The sequence below is a fragment of the Chiloscyllium plagiosum genome, unplaced genomic scaffold (genome assembly GCF_037043375.1).
Source record: "Chiloscyllium plagiosum isolate Xiang-an unplaced genomic scaffold, Cpla_swu_hap1 HiC_scaffold_18, whole genome shotgun sequence".
Taxonomy (NCBI): domain Eukaryota; kingdom Metazoa; phylum Chordata; class Chondrichthyes; order Orectolobiformes; family Hemiscylliidae; genus Chiloscyllium; species Chiloscyllium plagiosum.
In genome coordinates this window covers 96919937-96924680 of record NW_028270156.1, presented here as the reverse complement: position 1 = coordinate 96924680, position 4744 = coordinate 96919937, and positions in this window count along the sequence as shown.

Sequence of the window (4744 nt, the reverse complement as noted above, 5' to 3'; positions counted from 1 at the left end):
CTCCAGTTAAGATGCAACCTGTCTTTTTTGCACAGGTCCTTCCTGTCCTGAAAGAAATCCCAATGATCCAAAAATCTGAAACCATCAACCCTGAAACAGCTTTTTAACATGTTAAGCTATACTGCCTTCCTAATCTTTGCCTCTTTTCCATATGGCACGGGGAGTAATTCAGAGATTGAAGAGGATTGTTCGGTCTCTCTCTCACACACACAGACAGACAGACAGATGCCACATTGCTTTGCAGAAGAATACCAATAACCTTATAAATAATCAGAATGATAACTGGATAAAGGATTTAGTTAAAGAAAGGATGAGAGAAATTGCGTTTCTTCTGTATGTCAGTTTGCTCGCTGAGTTGGAGAGTTCATTTTCAGACGGTTCATCACTATACTAGGGAACATTATCAGTGAGCCTCCGGTCAAGTGCTAGCGTTTTTTTCCGAATTTATATTTAAGTGTTTAGGTTTCCTTGAGTAAGTGATGTAACTTCCATATTGGTGATTTCATGTCCGGTTCTTTTTCTCAGAGAATGTCAGTTGAATTCAAAATCGATGTGTTACTTGATGGAGTTCCGATTGGAATGCCATACTTCTAGGAATTCTCGTTCGTGTCTCTGTTTGCCTTGTCCTCGATGGGTGTGCAGACCCAGTCAAAATGGTATACTTCCTCATCCATAGGTATGGATACTAGTAATAGTGGGTCATGTCTTTTTTCTGGCTAGTTGTTGTTCATGTACCACGTGGCTAGTTTTCTGCCTGTTTGTCCAATGTAGTGTTTGTTACAGTTCTTGCAAGGCTTATTCTTCCTGGAGCAGAACAGACAACGATGTGAACTTATTATATGTGAACTGATATAAAATTATGAAAAAAAATGTTGCAGAGTAAAACAGGAATACTCTGTTTCCGTTAGTTGGCATTACAGCATCATTGATTTCTAATTTCAAGACATTTAGCAAAAGATCCAGGAGTGAGATAAGAAAAAACGTCTTTATTGAGAGAGTTGTTAGAATTCGGAATGGACTGCCTGGGAGAGTTGTGGATGAAGATTAAAAAGAGAACTGGTTATGTATTTGTAAATTTGAATTTAACAGGCTTCAGATAGGGCTGGCAAATGGGAGGCGCTTGGCAGACATTACTTGAGCTGGTGCACACACAGTGGCCAATGGCCTGCTCCCATACTTTAAAATTTTGTATTCTGTCATGTGTCTGATGCGAATAAAAGTCAGTATCCCATTATTTCCCATTGTAAATGCTCGCAAATACCTGATCATTTGATGCAGCATAAACATTGAAAATGCATGTATTACAAGGTCAGCTTCATTATGAAGTCTAATTATTACTCAGAACATGAATATTTCAAAATTTGCATTCCAATTACTAAAACAAAATCTGCCATTTTGGGGGATAAAATAGCTGGGCGACCACCGGGAATGACGAAGGGAGTAGGCATGGAGCGCAGAAATCTCTTGTGGCCATTACTCTCGAAAACAAGTATACCATTTTGGATTCTGATTTTGTGTGTGTGTTGGCAGATGGGGAATGGATGTCAGGAAATCAGCAGTCGCCAGGTTGGTTGCATTATGACTGGCTCTGGGGAGTAGCAAGAAAAGATAAAGGGAAACAGGGTCTTAGGGATTGAAGAGTCGATTCTTAGGGGGACAGATCAGAGATTCTGTGGCCTCAAACCGGAATCCAGGATGGTGCGTTGCCTCTCAAGTATCAGGGTCCAAGATGCTTCTGAGTGGCTGCTGAATGTTCTCAAGGGGAAGGGAGAACAACCAGAAGTCATTGTGCACGTTAGCACAAATAACCCAGGTAGACAAAGGAATGTGGTTCTACAGAATGATTACCGGTATCTAGGAGAAAAGTTAAAAACCAGGACCTCGACAGTGGTAATCTCCTGATTACTTCCAGCGTCCTGAGCTAATGAAGGTAAGAATAGGATGATTTGGCAGATAAATATGTAACTAAAGAATTGGTGCAGGGGGAGGGATTCATAATGTAAGATAATTTGGAGCTTTTCTGTGACAGAGTTGACCTTTTCAAGAGGGACTGGTGGCACATGCACTGGAGGGGGGAACCAATATCTTCGAAGCCAGTTTAGCTAGTCCTACAAGGGAGAGTTTAAGGAAGATTGGCAGGAGGTGGTATCCTCAAGAGCAGGGAGGCAAATGTGAGGCTGGAAGGAGATACAGTATTCAGAATAGTACGTTGAAGAGATAGATCAGGTTGGAATACGATCGGGAGCAATGAATGCCTAGGGATTAAATTGCGTTTATTTCAATGCAAAAGGACTAACAGGTAAGGCCAATGAATTCAGGGTGTGTAATCGGCGCTGGATAGAGTAGCTATTACAGAAACATGGCTGGGGGATTGATAGGACTGACAGCTTAATGTACCAGGTAAAGTGCATGAGGAGGTACAGAGCTAGTGGGAAGAGTGGAGGGGAGTTTCTTTTCTGATTAAGGGGAGTACCACAGCAGTAATCAGAGATAAAACAACTGATGAATCATCCAGTGAGGCTTTGTGGGTGGAACTAAGATAGAAGAAGGGGATGGTGACATTAATGGAGTTGAACGATAGCCCCCTAAATAGTTAACAGGAATTACAGGTTCAAAAATATATAGATATTGGGTAGACTTGCAGGAACATTCAGGTTGTCATAATAGGGGTTTTAATTTTTATAACACAGACTAGAACTGCCAGAACATTAAGGGATTTGATGGGATGGAATCAAGTAAGTGTGTCAGGAAAATTTCGTCAAGCAGTATAATGAGGGTCCTAATCGGGAAGGGGCAAAATTTGACTTACTCTTAAGAACTAGGTCAGGACATGTGAGTGAGGTGACAGTAGATGGGCACTTTGGGATCAGTGATCATAATTCTATTAATTTTAAAATAGTTATGGAGAGGGGGGAAAATTGGTCCACAGATTCAAATTCTAAATTGGGGAAAGGTTAATTTTGATGGACTTAGACAGGATTTTGCAGGGGTTGATTAGAGTAGTCTGCTTGCAAGCAAAAGACCTCCAGCAAATGGGAGTTAAGATCGATATTTCCTGTGAGTGTGAAAGGAAAGTTGACAGGAATGAGGAACCCTGATTGACAAGAAATGTTTAGGCTTTCAACAAACAAAATGAGGAGGCGTGGCTCAGGTAGAGGCAGCTGGAATCAAGGAAATCCCTGGAGATACACAGGGGATATAGGAGTTTACTGAAGAAGAAAATCAGGAGAGCCAATAGGGGGTATGAGATAACCTTGACCGAGAAGATCTGGGTGAATCCAAAGCGGCGCTTTAAGTATATTAAAGAAAAAGCATTAGCTAGAGAGAGAATAGGACCTCTCAAAGACCATAATGGACATGTATGTGTCGTACCATAAAAGATAGGCGATGTCCTCAACAAATATTTCTCCTCTACGTTTACAGTGGGGAAAGACATGAATACATGGGAATTTGAGGAAATTAGTGGTGATGTCTTGGGGACAGTCCATGTCACAGTAGAGGAGGTATTTGATACACTAGAATGTTTGAAGTTGGAGAAATCTCATGCCTTACCAGATATATCCAAGAACACTGCAAGGGGCTAGAGAAGAATTTGCGGGGGCCCTGGCTGATACTTTTGATCATCAGTGACCACAGGTCACTGTGAGCGTCTTTTTGTATGTGTCTGCGTATGTATATGTTTCTGTGTATACAAACTGCATCTCAGTATAGATTGAAAGATAAATATTAATGTACATATTTGTCCACACTGCTTGCCTCGTATCTTTCCTTCATAGCTTGAGTAAGTTTGCTTTGGTAAATTACTTTGCCAAATTAAAGATAGCTACCTGACTTGTGCCTAGCAAAGAACCTGACCTAGTCTGAGAACTACATCATTGGCCATACATCAAACGTAGTTACATTTAAAATGTGTCATGACCAATGGAGGAGCTGGAGTAGAAAATGAAACAGAAACCTCTCCAAACCCAATCTGAACAGGGATGACGAGAAATTCACAAAGGGCTGTTTGGGTGGGAATGCTCTTGCCCAGAAGTTTATGGTGCCTGTGTGTTTGCATTTATTCAAAGCCGTGCTACTTAGACATTGGATGGTAAAGGACATTGAACTACAGACAGGAAAGTGAGGTTGAGACCACAACTTGATCAGCCACAATCTTATTGCCTGGTGGAGAATGCTCAAAGTGTCTAATGACCAACCCTTCTCCTCAGTCTCATGTTCCTATGTTCCACTAAATCTCTCAAACCTGATGGACAGGAACAGTCGGAGGCCATTTACCCTAGTAACCTGGTGCACAGAAACAGCGGAGAGAGTTCAACGGATGAAGACTGTTACACATAGTTTGACATGTCGTTGGAAATATTCTTGGGAAAAAAAAGGGTAGGTGACAGTGTGAAACATCTCACTCCTCTGTCTTTACAGAACTGTCTTCATTTGTTGGTCATGTTGCCGATTCAGATTCACTGTAAATACAGCGCCCATACCTCACCCAGAGATAGTCCACAAAATCCTCTGGTCTCCCTGACTGCAACATTCAATAACAGAATTTCCAGGAAAATAACTTCCCAATAACAGAATGAGAGAACATCAGATTCGCAAATCCGTCATTCAGCCCTCCTGGCATGTCTTTCGCTTCAATATGATCATAGCTGATCTGCAAAAGCCACATCGCCTCTCTTATGCTCCATCCCTGCAGTCCTCAACATTCTGATACCTCATATATCCATTGTGCCCCCTTCCAAATATT